This window comes from Caretta caretta, chromosome 5, assembly GCF_965140235.1.
Source record: "Caretta caretta isolate rCarCar2 chromosome 5, rCarCar1.hap1, whole genome shotgun sequence".
Classification (NCBI taxonomy): Eukaryota; Metazoa; Chordata; order Testudines; family Cheloniidae; genus Caretta; species Caretta caretta.
Genome location: NC_134210.1, coordinates 18861388 through 18881760, shown reverse-complemented (window position 1 = coordinate 18881760; position 20373 = coordinate 18861388).

The window sequence follows — 20373 nt, the reverse complement described above, 5'->3', positions numbered from 1 at the left end:
TGATCCAAAGACAATCACAGACTTTGTTAAAGTCAATGGACACTCTTTCAGACTCAATGGGAGGAGCAATTAGGCCTCTTTATGTAGTGAGATAACTGGAAACAATGGAGCTACTGCCCAAGGCTGAAGCAGAGCTAACCCATGTAGATTAGCACAGCGTTCCCTGACTGAAAACGCAGGAGGCTCGGAGTTTGAATTTACAAGGTATCAGTGGCAGAGGGAGAAATGTGCCTGCTCACAACTGCTTCTCCAGGCTAAAAGGGTGCAGAGAGACCGATGTTCTTGGCACAGAATTCACTGAGCAGGCACCCAGGGTATTTCTGAAGAAGGAAACTACCTGCTGTTGTTTGTTTCCATTGTGTTCATGGAAACAGGACATCTTTGTAAATAAACAAGATTGCACCATAAAAAGACACAACTTGAGATTTCTCAAGATTATCAATTTCTCCTTCTAACAGAAGCAAACCTCCAAGGCTCCCCATAATGGCTAACCACTGAGGCCAAAGGGTTAACATTATAATTGCAAAACAAAAATATATTAACTAAATTATGTAACAACCAGGAGATAAATATACATATGCGTTGTATAGCACAATATATAATAAATATCTCACAAAAATGTTGCTTATTCAGTTTTTAACATTATATTAAATGGAGGTATGGAATTTCAGGCTGCTCCTGGCACCAACTCAACTTCTGATTTGCAACTTTTTTATGAGGTGATGGATTTTAATAGTAATGTTTCTTTCTGAATGTTCCTCTCACCACTCAAACTTTACATGCCAGAAGAGGACAATCAGGTCTGTCCAACTTTGATTATATATGTACTCGTATTAGTCAATCTATATCTCACTGTACAACTCCATCACCATCTAGCCTTTCCCCCAAATAACGACTTATCTTCCTATCTTCCTAATTTCAATAGCTTGTACTGATGAGTTGGCAACTAGTTCCATACATCAAATGTCCTTGCTTTTTATGCTCTTGCTTTTTAACTAGTAACTATAATATTCAGGTGATTTGCATGAATCTGTCCTGTCCTTTTAGGATCTTGAAAACCTTTGAAATTTCCCCTCTTAATTTCCTTTTGAGGTCTGATCTGCCTAATCTTTCTCCCTGAATCTGTTTGATTGTCTTCCACTAACCTTTTCAAGCTCAGCAAAGTCCTTGACCAAAACTGTAAACTACAATTCTAATCTAATTTTGGTCTTGCTAGTAGTTTAAACAGTGTCAGCAAAGCTGCTTCCAATTTATAATATATGTCTCCATGCATACATCTCAAGATCTCATTTACTGTTGCTAAACATTGTGCAGATGGTTTTAGCGTATTATTGATGATCTCTCGCCAGTCTTTTTCCTGCCCTTAATAAGTGCTGTGTAGATCTGCAGGGAGACTTTATTCACAAGGGAAAGCATTGAGAAAGTGGCTGGGGTGTGGGACTAAAGGTTGCTTGCACTCTAATTAAACAAAATCTTAAAGTCAAGAACTGGATTCTGTAAGTAACAAACCAAGTTCTGTTTTTACTACTACCAGCTCAACAGGTAAGAGACAAAACATAACTAACTCGTCGTTCATGACCAGCTTAATTATACTGAATGCCAAAATAATGTACTATGTATCATAGGTATGTATGTATCATAGGTTTTATCAGATGCAATAGCACCTTTCACAATAAAATCAAGTGAAGCTTGAGTGATCAATTGAAAACATGCTTGAACACAACTACGAAAATAAAAATAAGTACTCTAATGATTTGGGGAATTCTGGTGGAATTTATGAAATTGCTGGATCAATGACTGGCTCAGCAGGTGTGGGGTCGGCCATTTCTTAACAGGGGTTGTGTCATGTGCCTCCCAGATGGGGAACAATGGAAAGTCATTAACATGAATGGATCTCATTCAGGTGGGAGCATTTTAGGAAGATGGGTTGGCTGTAGCCTAGAAAAACCAGTTGGACTATGTTTGTATACAGTGAGCGGGTTTTGCAGCAGTCCAAACCCATCCCCCCACCCCTGAAAGGGGAAACAAAGAAAGAAATCAGTGCTAGGGCTTAAAAACTCAGAGGGATTGACAGCACTAAAATGGAAGTTTGGGCAGAAGCAAGGAACAAAGGGGAATGCTTTTGTAGCAGAGGGGTTCTTTTGACTGTGGGACCAGCTAGGGAACAAGGAAGCTCTCTGCAGGAGTGAGAGATTTCATTGTTCAGCGGAAAAGCCATATTCAAGAGGGGGACTGAGGTACAATTTCTGAGTCCCAAAGAACACTCAGGAGTGGTGAGCAAGCTGAGGCAGGGAAGGGCTTGTTGTTTTTACCTAGATCTATCTTTTGTGCAATCTAAAGTAAAGAGTAATAATTGTGTTACAAAACTTTGCAAAGCTTATGTGTTTTGTGCTTCCTCTATCACATCTCCCTGGAGAGGTAGAGTGTAAACCAGCATGCTCACGTGGTTGGAGTTCTCAAAAACAGTGTGCTTAAGCAACAGCGGTGGTCTTGAAGGGGGTTCTGGGGGCCTAGAGCAACCGGACTGCAAGGTCCTGCTTCTGTGAAGGGATGATAGAGTCTGTTCCCAGGAAGTGGGCCAGAAAGGCCAAGGGGAGAGAAAGTGCTAGAGCCTACCCAGACCAAGGGAAGCTTAAGAGAGGCCTGTATGATGGGAGCCAAATGCAGCAGCCTGGTGAGTGTCCAGCAGAGGGAGCTCAACCAGGGCTGTGACAAATGCGCATCAGCACATAAATTAATCTTAGGTTAAAGTTAAGCAATTTATCTTCTATAGCTATTGCAATAGCTTAGTACCTCACTTTGCAGGCAGCCTACTCTTACAAACAGAAATGGAATTACAGCGATGTCAGTGTGACTATAGTAAAGCTGGCTGAAATTTGCTGACAATCTTGGTAAATTTTGAATTTCAGGGGGAAAGTGGGATAGAAACACTCTGGAAAAAATGGTCTCAAAATGTTTTCCCCCTTTCAACTAACTATAAACGTAGGGTCTATCTGAATAAAAGCTTCTGGTAGGAATATCATATATATTGTAGGTATGTGTTTATGGCTATGTGTATATCAGAAAACATCTATGTCCAGGCTCTTATTTTGCTAGCCTTTGTTCCTAGACAGGATTCCAAGGCTGGTGGTCAGCCGGGCTTGTTAGGCTGCTCTTGCCTTAGCTCTGGTCACATACATTGTTGTCTTCTTCCTTCCTTTTTTTTGGTCTGGTCAGGAGTTATCTCAGAAATCCACAAACATTCCTCCTCCCACAGTTTCCACATTTTGGAATAATTTAAAATCCTTTAGAGAAAAGGAGATCTACTCCAGTGCTGTTCATTAAAGCTGGTTGGAAAATGGTAAATAAGTGCTGCAATTTTTTCTTAAGTTTTCGAATTCTTTTTTATTAAAATCTATGGGTTTGTTTTTTTGCACTTTTCATTTTCTTGGGTTTTAGGGATCTTCCCCCTTTTCTCTCCCTTTTGTCCCTTTTCAGTGGCAAAATAGAAAAAAAGGGGGGAGGAGAAGGGGAAGGAGAGTAAAGGGACAAAACAACCTAAACCAGAAAAGGCTGAGTTTTGACTTTTGTAAACCAAAACATTTTTGATTTTGTTGTTGTTGCTGCTGAAGGATTTCAGTTTTGGAAAACTGGCCATTTTACAGCTAAAAAAAGTTACGACTGGAAAGTTTTTAACAGTTGTGCTGTTAAACTATTTCTTTAGCTTTCTCTCTCAATTGAGTTCTCAGGACTCAAACAGAGCTGCACAGGTTATCAAATAAAAGCTTTTTAGTTTTCTTCTTCTCTTGTAATACTTATCTGCTGCTCTTTCTTGTCTTACTGCATTCAAGTTAACTATAGCCAATTTCCTTTTTGTTATTTCAGTCTTTACTTCTGACTGTCACACACTTAAAAAATATAAGAATACCTACCAGAGATATTTCCAGTACTGCTGCTGTAATCGAGACACCTACTCTCAAGCTATTACTATGTGGGCTTCACAGTATTAGCAAGTTAGGAAAGCGAATAAATTAATATATTTAATATTAACAAATGGAAGGAAATCTTCATTTATTTTCCAGCTGTTACTCTGGTGTGGCTTTTGTGAGTCATATAAAATAAAGAATAATAGAAAACACTGCAGACATGCAAGCATCAGCCTTGCCTCTCATGCTGTGAAATATAATTAATAATATTTCTAGCATTTACCTGTCTCTCTTTTGAAAACAATTTGGTAATAATAAGTGTGACTCCTTCAGTGGCTCTAAAGAGGAAAAGTAAGGGTTAGGAAGTATATGAAAAGGGGGAAATAAATCAAGGGAGAACTAGAGAACATCAGTAAGGATGAAATGAAGCCATCACAAAAGGCCCCGAGTTTAGCGCTCAAGCCAGATCCAAATGTTTCTAAGTCCAAACCTGAACCCAGTGTTAAGGAACATTACATGCCTCTAGCATCTGTAAATACTTGTAGTTTCCTGGAGAACTGTGTGAAACATTTCATATCAGTGGGAAAAGTGAAGAAATGTGCCTTTGCTGTTTTCAGTACATGCAGAAAAATATATTTCCATCTGGATTAGTTTCACCAAGTGTGCCATAAAACAACTTATTTTTCCATCTGAAGACTGCTTTATACGCTTGGAATTGTGCGAAATGCACAGCCCGCTTACAGAGGAAGTTATAAAATACAGCTGGTTGCATCTCTCAAACTTGATTGGAATGTCGTTACCTACACCCTCACTAAAGGCTACTGTTGCGACAGGAAGTCCCCAGCAAGTTAAAAAAAATATATGGATACTCGAAGTTCAGATTGTTAAAATGGACAAAAAGATTCCTAGTTTCTCTAGAGTTCTTCTGTTCATGTTATATCCCCAATTGCCAGAGATTAGCAGTAAAAGACTTTGTTGCTGCTGCTGTGGGAAATAAAGGGGGTGCTGTGAAAATGTTAGGAGAGAAATTGGATCTAAGTCAGAAGAGCACCCCAGAAAGTGAGGAAAGAACACACAAAGAATAGAGCCAAGGATCATCAAAATCCTTCCCTCTGATGCAGCATATATTGATTCTGATATTTCTGCATGTGCTTCTGAGGACAATATGGGCACTTGGACAATACCAATGCCCTTAGAATTGTGCAAACAAAATTAAATTTGTCAAAAATCCAGACATTTACAGTTTGTTTAAAATGTTCAAAAATAGTCCATTTTGTGAAAACCATACAACTCATGACTTCAGTGTATTACTGTGGTATATGAGCCTGCACCTTCTGTAAAAGGGGCTACAAGTTATTTGGTAAATAGACATGGGTAATTCCCTATCACAGATATACTGGCTAGAGTGGAGTTCCTTAGGCCCTTGAAGGTGTGTACATGAAGTGTACACTTGATGTGGTGGACTGAGTGGGAGCCAATGGAGGGATTCAGAGAGATGGTTGGTTGTGGTGATGTGGAAAGAGACTATGCAACTTCATATTGACCACTGGATCCATTTCATGTTCCCAACTTACAATTTGGACAACTATTTTCCTCTACAGCACAAGAACTTGGAACTGTGGACCAACATTTGGAATTCTACAGCTGAGCATCCCACTTAATAAGTATCTTGAATGTAGGAATTTCTTATATTCCATTGAGATATTGTACATCCTTGACTTATTGATTCTTGACTTATCTTAGTGGTGTTTTTTTTCTTTTATTTCACTTTTATGTGTTTGTTCTGATAAAAGTAATACATTTATTGAACAACAATGGAAGTAATGAAGAAAGGCCTAGAAAAGATGTGTATGGCTGAAATTCATCTCTTTGCAGAGAGCCAGCAAAAGGTCTATGCACCACTGAAGTTGTTTGCCTTAGCAGGCCTACACTATTTTAAGCATAGACAATAACTGTACTATCTGTTTGTATCACACCTAACATATGGAGCTGTAATCAGGGCATCTGGGTGCTACTGTCATATAAATAAATAACAGTGGTGTTTAGGCTTTGCTCTGGCCTTCTGCACTGGGGTGAGCTTCGCCCTGTATGTATTGGCAGTGGGGGCACGAACAAGAGCTATATTACTGAACATGCCATGGTGAGGCTAATTTTTTTCCAGGGAAAAGACACTGCATGCATGGGAAAATCTACTTTAAGAACCTACTTGCCAATGTGTCATGGGGAAGCATCTAACAATGAGGAACAGGTCAGAGTAAGGAAAAATGAGTCACAGAAGCAAGACAGGAGTAAGTTAGGGAAAGGCACCTAACTCAGTTTTGTACTTCTATTATCTTTTTATTGTCGTATCCACTTGTCACTGCACTAGATAATAAGGGAAGCTATGTGATGTATTGGGCAGTTGCTATAAGTAAGGTGGCACCTAGCCAATATGTCTATCAGATAATACAGCCTATTGCTGAATCAATCAGAAGGATGACACACTTACCACAAGGAACACCCTGTCAAAGGTGGCTAGATTTCTAGTTCATGACCACTGTCCTAGTAAATAAGTGGCTCTTTCTGTCGTTTTGAAAAAGCCCTTACTGTAGTGAATCTGAAGGAAAAGCTGTTTGACAAGGTTGCCATGTGCTCTGCTGGACAGCACATTTGTCATAGTGACAGGGAACGTTCACATAAAAATAAAGAATCAGAGGGGCCTATCCTTCATTGTCTATATGGCTGAAACTCACTTGCAAAGACTGTAGCCAAAGCAACTTGGAACAACACAGAAAAATTCTTATGTTTAAGGCTTCCAACTTAATATCAGAGAATATTAGTGAGAAATGAAGATGAAGCTCCTTCACTATTAACTAGGAGCAGATCAATGAAAAAGACCCGAATGGCTGACTACTCCCCCCTCTTCTTCATAGAATTCTATACCCTCAACATGCTCTGGGAATGGGAGCTTGGTCTGCAGATGGTAGATGTATAACATGGTTCAAAACTAGATAAAGAACTTAGCAAAGGAAAATAGATTCCTGACCGCCCTTCCTGTGTTGGTGTGGGGGGAGCCCCGGAAGGGGGTAGTAGACTACGCCTCCACCCGCACACTAGTGAGGAAGAGTCTAGCGAGGGCATGCTGGATGATTCCAGGGGCAAAAGTGGCCCTGCGATGCGTCCATGGCGACACCCGGAGCTACCAGATGGCCCGGGTGCCTTTGGAGCACTTCCAGTGGCAGCAGGTAGGGGTAATAAAGAACTTACGCTACCCGGTCCTACTGGGAGGTGATTGGGGACCCCCTCCGGGCAAAGCCGGGAGTCGGGGCATGGATCCTGGGGTAGGGGGGAAGGAGGAACAAAAGGGGGAGCAAGGAAGTTTGAATCCCCAAAGGGGCAAGAGCTCCCCACCGTGGCAACAAAAAAGGAAACTCCTAGACAACCGGTCAAAGAACTTGGGGAATGTTTGTTATGAGGCAACAGGGGATCCTCCGGGCAGGAGTTTGGGCCCCGAGAGCCTGAGGAAGGTCAGGACCTGGAGGCCAGAGAGCCGAACCCAGAAGTGGGGTACCTAGGCCACAACCACGGCCCGAACAAGAGTGTAAACTCTGCCGGGCCAAGGGACATAGAGGGAGGCCTGTCCCTACCGCGGAGAGGGGAGGGGGGCAGGAAACCCCAAGGAGGACCCGCAAGGGTAGTAGAAGCCCCGCCAAGGGCTGGATATGTCCGGCTGCAGAGGGTTGGGAGCAGGTGGATCCTGGCAGCTCATTGAAGCGGGGAGACGTGTGGCATGGCAGAGGTAACCCCATGAATGCCCTGCTAAAAGGGGCTGGCCGCACCCTGCTTCCTGGCAGGGTGGCCAGTTATGGGGGCCCAGGCACTCAGCAGGGGGCCCAGCTGCAGGCCCTAAAGAGGGCTGGCCCAGAGGAATAAGCTGAGCCAAGTGGAGGCAGCTGTGCTGAGTACTGGGATGATTATATAAACCCTGAGAAAAGCTCAGTCAGGGCTAACCTGGTAGAGGACAGGAGGGCTGTATTTCTGCCTCTGTACCAATCTAAGGAAGGCTCAAGGGCCCGAAGACCCTGGGAAGGGTCTGTCGGGGGATAGCGGCTGGGGGAATTGGGGGCTAACGGGAGCACTGTAAATAAAAACACGAAGGTGAATCAGCACAGGAGGGCATTGAGACTCTTTATTTGACCAGTCTAAGCACAGGGTGTAGCTGTGAGGGAGGCGAAGCCTGAGCAGACCCTGCCACAGGGCCCCACATTGATTACTTTTCCCCATCCCATCTCTCTCCCCATTCTGTTTCTGCCAGAGTGCCTGCTTGATTTGTTTCCCTTTTATAATTTTAAGAGATTAGGGATTTATGTTCTTAATGTATTTTATCTGGGATTTTCAAAGAAGCAAAGGGGAGTTAGGCATCCATTGACTTTCAATAGGAGTTTCAGCAGGAGATGCTAAAGGTGCTACGGGAGCACTCAAGGCAGATAAGGCTATTGAAGAGAAGCTAAATGAATTATTTGCATCTGTCTTCACTGCAGAGGATGTGAGGGAGATTTCCACATCTGAGCCATTCTTTTTAGGTGATGAATCTGAGGAACTATCCCAGATTGAGGGGTCAGTAAAGGAGGTTCTGGAACAAATTGAAAAATTCAACAGTAAAAAATCACCAGGATCAAATGATATTCACCCAAGAGTTTTGAAAGAGCTCAAATGTGAAATTTGCCGAACTACTAACTGTGGTAGTAACCTATTACTTCTGTACCAGATAGCTGGCAGGTACATAATGTGACTCCAATTTTTAAAACAGGCTCCATAGGTGATGCTGGCAATTACAGGCTGGTAAATCTAACTTCTGTATCAGGCTAATTGGTTGAAACTATAGTAGAGAACAGAATTATCAGATACGTAGCTGAGTGTGATTTGTTGGGGACGAGTCAGCATGACTTTTGTAAAGGGAAATCATGCCTCACGAATATATTAGAATTCTTTGAGTGGGTCAATAAACATGTGGGCAAGGGTTATCTAGTGGATATAGTGTACTTGGATTTTCAGTTCCCTCACCAAAGGCTCTTAATCAAAGTAAGCTATTATGGGAAGGTCCTCTCATGGATCAGTAGCTGATTAAAAGATAGAAATCAAAGGATAGGAATAAATGGTCAGTTTTCAGATTAGAGAGAAATAAATATTTGCAGATAATACAAAATTGCTCAGGATAGTTAAGTCCACAGCAGACTGCGAAGAGTTACAAAAGGATCTCACAGAACTGAGTGACTGGGCTACAAAATAGCAGATGAAATTCAATGTTGATAAATACAAAGAAATGCACATTTGGAAAACACAATCCCAACTATACATACAAAATGATGACAGCTGTTACCACTCAAGAAAGAGATCTTGGAGTTATTGTAGATAGCGGTCTGAAAACATCCACTCAGTGTGCAGTGGGAGTCAAAAAAGCTAACAGAATGTTAGGAACCATTGGGAAAGGGATATAATAGGACAGTAAATATCATAATGCCACTCTATAAATCCATGGTACACGCACACCTTGAATATTGTGTGCAGTTCTGGTTGCCCCATCTCAAAAAAAGATCTATTAAAATGGGAAAAGGTACAGAGAAAGGCAACAAAAATGATTAAGGGTATGGAAAAGCTTTAATATGAGGAAAGATTAAAAGATTGGAACTTTTCAGCTTGCAAAACAGACGACCAAGGGAGGATATAATAGAGGTCCATAAAATCATGAATGGTGTGGAGAAAGTGAATAAGGAAGTGCTATTTCTTTCCCTCATCACAGCACAAGAACCAAGGAGCACCCAATGAAATTAATAGGCATCAGGCTTAAAACAAAAGGAAATACTTCTTCATACAACACAGTCAATGTGTGGAACTTGTTGCCAGGGGATGTTGTGAAGGCCAAAACTATAACAAGGTTAAAAAAAATATAGATAAGTTTAGGTGTAGGAGGATAGGGCCATCAATGGCTATTAGCCAAGATGACCAGGGATTTAACTCCATGCTCTGAGTGTCCCTAGGCTCTGACTGCCAGAAGCTGGGTATGGACAACAGGGGATGGATCACTGGATAATTGCCCTCTTCTGTTCATTCCCTCTGAGCACTTGGCTTTGGCCACTGTTTATAGGTAGTTTACTACAAACGTTAAAGAGAAATAAAGACAATGATTTTACTACACCACAAGTTTCATCTAAATGTTAATATTCCCTTTTGATCTCTGAATCAATGTAGTATAGTAATGGAACATTACAGTCAGGAGCTGAAGTTTTAGCATCTACAAGCTAATTAGATCACATTGTTGAACCTCTAGTCTATTTAACATGGCTTTGCTAACTGTCTACAAGGAATGGCCCTGTTTACCATTTCAGTACTTTCTAATATGTCCTTAAATATTGCTTTTAGTTCAACCAGCTTCCTGGTTGCTTAACGCTCATTGGCTCAGTGTCACACAAGTATTTCAGACATCTTCACACAGGTTTTTATTATAAGCATGCTTTCACTGATTCTGGGGCCAGTGTAACTGACCAGAGGACTTGTTTGTTTACGACTGTTGTCAAACTAGTGACATTCATGAGAATGAGCATTCACCTTTCACCTTTACAAGTCATCATTAGCTAATTCAGTACACCGAGCCAAGTGAAACAGGTAATGACAATGGGGAAAGTACAGAAAGGTTATTTTGTCACAAGAACTGCTAATATTGAGATGCAAAACTTTGTAGGATGCAGAACTGTACATTATAATCCTCAAATCTGACCTAGGTTAAACATGGTGTGACTTGACTTTTACTCACGAATGCCCATCAACCCACAAGCAGAAGACGTGCATTTGTTTTAATGCTTCACTGTGTTGTGACTACTATGAAAATTACCATAAATATATTTCAACATCTGGTGATTAAAACACTGTCATCTAAGTGGATGTTTGTTGTCTGAAAAATGCACAGCTTTGTGAGCTTCCACAGCTGGATTGCTGTGGTGACATTTCCATTATAGCTACGGTCTTTTGTGACTTTTTGGTTTCACTATGAACATTTGGCAAAAGCAAAAGCTGCAAGTTTCACATGTCGCTATTTCTTAGCCCTGGTATCTAACACGACTTTACAATGAACTGCACAAGTCATTTCTTATTCATGATGGGTCTAAGCTTTCCTAATAGTTTTGAATTGTTTTCCTTTGCTTCTGTAATTTTTTTGCCTTTAAATATTAGTACCGCCCCATCCACCAGTAGGAAAATAGTGGGGATATTTATCAACCTCCAAATTATATTAATTGCTTGTTATTATGGTTATTCATTAATAACTATTTGTATTGTGGCACAAGTCATGGATTAGGTGCTATATTAATGCATAACAAAATGATGGTCCCTCCCCTGAAGAGCTTAAGTGGAGAGTATTTTAGGACGTGCCCAAACATACCTGTGTTTCTCTCAGCAGTGCACGAGGAAAGATCTGGACCATTCCAGATTCCTCAGCCACATCACAATTCTACTGGTTCCAGGTTTTGGTATTCCTGGGCAACACAGTATGGGGAGGAAGGGAGCAGCCCTCAGTGGTGAAATAACAGGTTAAGGACTATTTAGAAAGTCCATGGGTCCAGATCTGATGCATTCAAGGGTACTGAGGGAATTGGCTGATGTGAGTGCAGAGCCATTGGCCATTATCTTTGAAAACTCATGGCGATCGTCCCAGGCGATTGGAAAAAGGCAAATATAGTGCCCATCTTTAAAAAATGGAAGAAGGAGAATCCGGGGAACTACAGACCAGCCAGCCTCACCTCTATCCCCGGAAAAATCATGGAGCAGGTCCTCAAGGAATCCATTTTGAAGCACTTGGACGAGAGGAAGGTGATCAGGAACAATCAACATGGATTCACCCAGGGCAAATCATGACTGACCAGTCTATTGCCTTCTATGATGAGATAACTGGCTCTGTGGATATGGGGAAAGCAGTGGACGTGATATATCTTGACTTTAGCAAAGCTTTTGATACAGTCTCCCATAATATTCTTGCCAGCAAGTTAAAAAAAGTATAGATTGGATGAATGGACTATAAGGTGGATAGAAAGCTGGCTAGATCATCAGGCTCAACGGATAGCGATCAATTGCTCCATGTCTAGTTGGCAGCCGGTATCAAGCGGAGTGCCTCAGGGGGTCTGTCCTGGGGCCAGTTTTGTTCAGCATCTTCATTAATGGTCTGGATGATGGGATGGATTGCACCCTCAGCAAGTTTGTGGATGGCACTAAGCTGGGGGGAGAGGTAGATACACTGTGGGGTAGAGATAGGGGCCAGAGTGACCTAGACAAATTGGAGGATTGGGCCAAAAGAAATCTGATGAGGTTCAACAAGACAAGTTCAGTGTCCTGCGCTTATGACAGAAGAATCTCATGCACTGCTACAGGCTGGGGACCGACTGGCTAAGTGGCAGTTCCACAGAAAAGGACCTGGGCATTACAGTGGACGAGAAGCTGGATATGAGTCAGCAGTGTGCCCTTATTGCTAAGAAGGCTAACGGCATATTGGGCTGCATTAGTAGGAGCATTGCCAGCAGATCGAGGGAAGTGATTATTCCTCTCTATTCGACACTGGTGAGGCCACATCTGGAGTATTGCATCCAGTTTTGGGCCCCCCCAGTACAGGAAAGATGTGGAAAAATTGGAGAGAGTCCAGCAGAGGGCAACAAAAATGATTAGGGGGGGTGGGGCACATGACTTATGAGGAGAGGCTGAGGAAAATGGGCTTATTTAGTCTGCAGAGGAGAAGAGTGAGGGGGGATTTGATAGCAGTCTTCAACTACCTGAAGAGGGGTTCCAAAGAGGATGGAACTAGGCTGTTCTCAGAGATGGCAGATGACAGAACAAGGAACAATGGTCTCAAGTTGCAGTGAGGGAGGTCTAGGTTGGATATTAGGAAAAACTATTTCACTAGGAGGGTGGTGAAGCACTGGAATGGGTTACGAGGGAGGTGGTGGAATCTCCATCCTTAGAGGTTTTTAAGACCTGGCTTGACAAAGATCTGGGATTATTTAGTTGGGGTTGGTCCTGCTTTGAGTGGGAGGTTGGACTAGATCTCCTGAGGTCTCTTCAAACCCTAATCTTCTATGATTCTATGATGTTAGTGGAATACTCCAGATATTGTGATTCTGAGAGCACAGAGAACTGGAGAGAGAGAGAGACCAAAATGCAGGTGAGTGTAAATCAGTGGTTCTCAAACTTTTGTACTGGTGACCCCTTTAACATAGAAAGCCTCTGAATGCAACCCCTTCTTATAAATTAAAAACACTTTTTATTAATTTAACACCATTATAAATGCTGGAGGCAAAGCGGGGTTTGGGGTGGAGGCTGAGAGCTCATGACCCCCCATGTAAGAATCTTGTGACCCCCCTGAGGGGTCCCAACCCTCAGTTTGAGAACCCCTGGTGTAAATCTACCTGGGGTGAATGCACTACATCAGGAGGTTAAGATAAGGGTGCCAACCTCCAGGATTGTCCTGGTGTCTCCAGGAATCGAAGAATAATCTTTAATTAAAGATTATGTCATATGATGAAACCTCGAGGAATATGTCCAACTAAAATTGGCAACTCTAGGTTAAGAAGGTGTTAAGAATTTAAGTACCCCATATTTGGAGCATTTCAGGAAAAAAATATTTTGAAGGACATTTTCAAAAAGAATGAAAAAGGTATGTGTGTAGAGAGGAAAACAGTCAAAATATTTTATAATTACCATGTGTGTTGAGTCATTTGCCCCACACTGGCCTATAAGGGGCCATAGGGAGCCTGCACAGAAAGCAGCCAATTGGAGAGGGGCTGTGAGGAGCAGCTAATTGGTGCCGGGCAGGCCCATATAAGAAGAGCTGCAGGGCAGAGCAGGTTTAATTGCTCCCTGGAGCTCAAGGAGGGATGACTGCTGGCCTTGCAGGAGGACTAAAACTAGCACCCTGGACAGAGCAGTGCTGGGCAGGATTAGGGTAGTGAAAGCGAGCTCCTGGCTTGCTGCTAAGAATGGTATGCTGAGGCCCCTAGGTAAGGGCAAAGAAGGTGTGGGGAAGTGGCACAGAGAAATAGACTGAGAGGCTGGCAGGGGATGCAGCACGTGGCTGCCATCTACAGGGTCCCTGGGCTGGGACCCAGAGTAGTGGGTGGACCTGGGTCCCCTTGTCCACACTCGCCACTCAGGAAGTGGCTGGACTGTCAGACTGGTATTGTCTCCTGCAAGGGTGGGGTTCAGAAGGTAGCACAGCTGGAGGGCTGTGTCCTGAAGAGGATGCCATGGTCCTTGGAATGACACGGGTCCAGAAACGGAAGTGATAGTGGGTGAGACACCATCGAGAGTCAGCACACCAACCTGTGGAGTTGAACTGCAAGATGATGAGCAGGAGGTGCTAGTGTGGTGAGTCGCACCCCGTCACTCCATGTAACAGGGACTGATAATTGTGCAGAGTTCTCTTATAGCAGCATTAATGCCATATTTCAGAGTAGCAGCCGTGTTAGTCTGTATTCGCAAAAAGAAAAGGAGTACTTGTGGCACCTTAGAGACTAACAAATTTATTTGAGCATAAGCTTTCGTGAGCTACAGCTACATCTTATTAATGCTATAGCTGAACTGCTTGCAGTGAATATAATATAACAAATGCAGAAGAAATACAAGGAAAAGATATTGCACTACAAGCAATTTTTAAACTTTTTTGATCTTATGTACAGAATAAATAAGTTTGTCAAGCTTCCTTCTCCACTCTGAACTCTAGGTTACAGATGTGGGGACCTGCATGAAAACCCCCTAAGCTTATTTTTACCAGCTTAGGTTAAAACTTCCACAAGGTACAAACTATTTTACCTTTTGCCCTTGGACTTTATTGTGGCCACCACCAAGCGTCTAACAAATATATAACAGGGAAAGAGCCCGCTTGGAAACGTCTTTCCTCCCAAAATCCTCCCAAGCCCTACACCCACTTTCCTGGGGAAGGCTTGATTAAAAATCCTCACCAATTAGCATAGGTGAACACAGACCCAAACCCTTGGATCTTAAGAACAATGAAAAAGCAATCAGGTTCTTAAAAGAAGAATTTTAATTGACGAAAAAGTAAAATCAGGATGGTAAATACCTTACAGTGTAATCAGATTCAAAACATAGAGAATCCCTCTAGGCAAAACCATAAGTTACAAAAAGACACAAAAACAGGAATATACATCCCATTCAGCACAACTTATTTTATCAGCCATTTAAACAAAACCGAACCTAACGCATATCCAACTAGATTGCTTATGAGCCATTTACAGGAGATCAGACCTGCATTCCTGCTCTGATCCTGGCAAAAACAACACACAGACAGAGAGAACCTTTGTTTCTCCCCCCCTCCAGCTTTGAAAGTATCTTGTCTCCTCATTGGTCATTTTGGTCAGGTGCCAGTGAGGTTATCCTTGCTTCTTAACCCTTTACAGGTGAAAGGGTTTTTCCTCTGGCCAGGAGGGATTTTAAAGGTGTTTACCCTTCCCTTTATATTTATGACAAAGGTGATAAAATAATTATTTAAATTCAGGAAAAAAAGAATACTAATGAAACAATCAGTGATGCTGGGTAGCTCTTTGTTTTGTTTTGTCTAATTTATTCTTATAGTATTTTCTGAAGTTAGATTACACACTTTAGTGTAACACCTATGGCCCCAAATGTGCTAACACATATACGTGAACATCTCATTAAGGAGACTATTCACATACTTAAAGTTACAAACATGTTTAAAAATTAAGCACATGCATAAGTATTTGTAGGATTGGGGCCGAAGCTTGTTTGAACAACCGCTGAAAAGGAAGGAAAATAGAGTAAAATAATTAATGGTGCTCCAAACATTCAGCTCCAAAGGTGATCTCAAAGACACAGCATGAAATCAAATCACCGGCTATAATTAATCACCAGACCCTCTAAAATGATGAATAAATGTGAGACTCTTGGTTTTGCTAGGAAACGGTTACTAACAAAACCCAAATATCCAGCTGTAATTAGGAACACATCACTCAAAAGGCAAATGAGTACTAGGGAACTCTGAGAAAGAAAACAAGTTGGCTGTAATTGTGTGCATTTTAACAAGCAATCCTTCTCTGACATGAGATTTTTCAGGATTTTTAGTTGATGAGCCAGTTTTCCAGATGGTAGAAATCAGTGTAACTGAAATGAATTGCCATCAGTAGAGATCTGACCCATATTATAAAACCACTTATTAAACTGTACATCTCTGAAGCGCTTTTCTTTACATGAGAAAATGTTTCAGAGGTGATATCATTTCTTGTTCACTTTAGAAAGCTGTTAAAGATTGCTTTAAATTGTGCAGATGAAATAATGTTAATAGAAAATAATAAAGTAGATACATTCTCACTAATTTGGAACTCAATAGTTTGGAAGAAAAGTCAAGTAGTCTTTAGGTTACACAGATATTGCTTAATAGTCATTGAATTCTATGGTTAGTTCTAGTCACTGGAGAGCTACCATATTTTTCCAGTCATGTTCTAGAAACATAATGAATTCCTTTTAATATAATAGATATTGGTGATGTGGCTGAGGAATGTGGAATGGTCCAGATCTGCAAGACTGACTTCCATGTGCACTGCTGAGAGAAACATAGGTGTGTTTAGGCACGTCCTAAAATACTCTCCATTTAAGGAGTATTCATCAGAAAACTCCAATCCAGATGCATGTTCATACTGGCAGCAGTGAGGCGGTTATGAATTAAAGAGTCATTTCTTCTCAGTCTGCAATCTGAAAGGTCAGCAACCTCTATCTTTTAGGTAGCTGTTTTCTTCTCTTATTGGCGAGAGAAGCTTTTTGCTCCAGCTGGTGTTAGCCTCCAATCTGACTCCACTAGTGTTCCAGTATTGTAGTTTATTTCCCATAAGACAATGATTGCAAGATAAGGAAATGATCTTTTTTGTTCATTTTTATGAACACCTGTTGGGGTGGGCTAAAACCATCCTCCCCAAAACTCTGAATTTTCTGGTATTGGTAAATTGCTTTGGAGAATTGCAAGAACTTTCTAAAATCACTGTATTAATAAACCTCCCCTTCAGTCCCAGCTGCATTCAGGACTGTAACATAGCTCAGAAATCAAATTGGGTACAAGGATTGTCCGTGCTCAAACCTGTCACTTAGGCTCAGGATGGCAATCGGGTGGTTTGCCCATCCACTCCTTTGTATGTGCAGCAAAATAAAGGTACAGGTGATTGTATTAGAGCTAATTGAAAAATGGAAGGAAGGGGAGACCATGAACATTTCATAAAAATCTCTCCCCCCATCCTTCCATGTTTTTGTCAACAATTCAGCAACATTTTGGATTAAAAAAACACCACATCTCTCTCTCTCGGCCATACAGCAGCATCTGTGGCCAGAAGAGGTGCTCATGCTGGATTTCCCCTTCTTCTAAAAAAGAGGGGGGTTTCTGAGGTCTCTGGAACTTGCTCCTACACACTATCTGAAACAGCCCGAATCTGGTGACCTTCTGGTTATGCTGCAAAAGATACCTCTGCAATACAGTTCTTGAAGAGGGCTGAGGGTGTGTTTCCTGGAATGATGAAGGAGTGCAAAGGAACTTTTAGGAAGGAGGTTGGTTGGCAGAGGGCCTGTCTGAATGATTAATGCTGCTGGGGTTATGCTGTAATATTAACATTAGGGCAAGTAAGGTGAAATGGCCCCATTGCATTCAATGGGAGTTCTGCACCTAAAGCCATAAATAGACATCCTTTTGATTATTTATATAAACATTTAAAAATATTGACTGTACAAGCAACAGTGTCACTGCCTCTGGATTTTGAACAAGAGGAGAAGAATCCTAATACCATTCTTTTGCTCCCCTTATTTTCTCTCCTAATCAAATCTTTATTTTCTGTCCTCTTCTGATTTTATTTTTTCCCTTCTAAACCTTTGTTCTGCTGTCATGCAGTCTGTAATGGGGTGTCCACCCAAGACAAGGTAAGCAGGTTAAATTAATTAAATAACCAGAGAAGCTGCACCTAGGAGAGGGCCAGGGATTGAAAGGCTGATTGATGATGGAGTCCAGCTGAGAAATAACAAGAGGGACAGGGATGAAGCCAGGAAAATGGCAGCAGAAAGGGGCTGCACAGGAAGTAGTCTGCAGTCACTCCCTGGGAGAAGGGAGGTGTGTTCGGTGCTACGGAGTTAAGTAGTCTGAAGTTACTCTGTGGGAGTAAGGATTTTGGGCTGATAAACTCAAGGAAGAGGGAGCCAGAAGATGTCAGAAGGAGTCCAGGGAAATAGCAAAAGGTCTGGGAGCAGTTGCTAAATATAGGGTCCCTTACCAGCCCCTGGCGAGTGGCACAGTCTTGGATGTGAAGGGAAGACTGCTATTGTTGTTAGAGAGACTTTGATACCCCGGATGGAGCGGACTATGGTGACCTGGCTGGAGGGCCAACACATGAAGAGGGAGCACCCTAAGGCGCAGAGACAGAAAGAGAGACAGACGGACAGAAGGCAGGGTGCATGAATGAGCAGTAGAAGGGAGCATTGGACCTGGAAAGCGCTAATCCCCACAGCAGCCAGGAGGAGGTGCCCTAGTAATGAGTAAATCCTGTGACGCAGTCACATCTCTCCTTTCTTACTTTCTTGTTTGCATAGTGGCCAGCACAAAGGGGCCAATAGTGCTATGTAATACAAATAAATAATAGGGATATTTGAATTTTTTTATTACAGTTCATTTGATCTATGACTTGGACCAAAAATAGATTCTGCCATTTAAATCACCCCAAAATTTTGGGGGGTTAGATTTGGACCACTCCTGGTTGGGTTTTGCTTTTTCACCATCTCTGGACCATCTCTAGTTTTCACAGAGTAAATCCCTGACTGCAGTAACATCTGCTTCAGCATAAGTAAAATACACTACGTAGCGGAGATTTTGGTCATTACTATCCATTATAAGGGAATACCAAGAAAACCTGGAACCAGGAGAAGTGTACTTGTTTGTTTTCACGAAGAACCAAACTCAGTGGAGGCTTCTGACAAGAACCTGGCGCAAACTTCATACACACTATATATGGCAGCAAACTGGCTTGCAGCTCCAGGAATCTAAAAGGAATTTTAAAGAGCTTTATATTTAAAGAACAAAACAAAAAGGCTTGAATAGTTCTGACCAGGAATTGTTACAATAGCCAAACTGTCCATTTAAGTCACCTGCCAACGTGCTGGTAGAATGAGAAAACCCAAGCCTCAATTTTGTCACTCTTCCTAGACAAGCAGGGTTACAGAGCAACTGATTGACAAAAATGGGGGAATGAGCAGGTTCTCCATTGCTCTTTTGTAGTGGTTTATACGAGTGCAAAGTGGGTGTAAACTGTTACCACTTTCATTGAATAGTGTTTTACCTACACTGGTGTAAATGTCTCCACAGGTGCAAGGCAACAGGCAACCCAGCTCAGATTCTCTAATTTACCTTTATATTAGACCAACTCAATTCTATGTACATTTTTGTATTGAATTTGGTAATACACAATATTTCATGCAGCAGATTTGGTGGGAGCAGAACTAAGTGTTATACTACTCCATTGCTACTTAGAACAGTAGTTTCTGAGGGCTGGTTTACACTGAAAAGTTACATTGGCATAGCTACATCTCAAAGGGGCGTGAAAAATCCATACCCCTGAGAGATGCAATTAAGCTGACCTAACCCCAGTGTAGACAGCGGAAGTGGATTACCTACAGTGAAGGGAGAACCCCTTCTGTTGCTATGGTATGTATCTACACTTAAAACTCTACAGCAGCACAATGTAGACATAAGGCTATGTCTTGTTTTTAGAGCAAGATAGTGAACTGGAGTTTGCTACCTAACTATAAAATCCTAGTAGACAGGGCGCAACTAAATATTACCTCAGATGAGGGGTATAGTGTTGTCTTGACTACCTACATTGAGGTAAAAAACTGTCTGTGCCTTGTCTCCACCAGGATTTTACACTGAGACAGCAACTTGAGTTTGCCATCTCACTGTAAAAACACACCTCTTTGGCACACAACCTGGGTAAGGCATGCCATATATGCAGCAGTGCACTTGATAAAGACCTGTGCGGAAGAGATGCAGGATTGAATTCATGCAGGGGATGGGAGCGGAGAATAGCTGGCAGCTATTCAGCCACCCCCATACAAAAATATTACAAGTTTTGAAATGCATAGTAGGCTTACTGCCCCTGAAGAAATATTTCACCAAAGATAAAATATACAGCAGCATATCCAGTGCAGAGAATGTGCCTTGGTTTCATATTAGCTACTCTGCTACCATAGGAAGGGAAGATACTATTCAGCAATATTCAAGCTGTCAAACCCAGTGCGGGCTATCTTTGTCCCTTTTAATCAGAGATTCCAGTACATTTTTCACTTAGGAAACTAATTGACAGATAACACATTTATATGGACATATTTTAAAACTGGAAAGACACACACATTTTAAAGCAAAGCAGGGCCCTTATTCTAAATTCTGCCAAAGGCT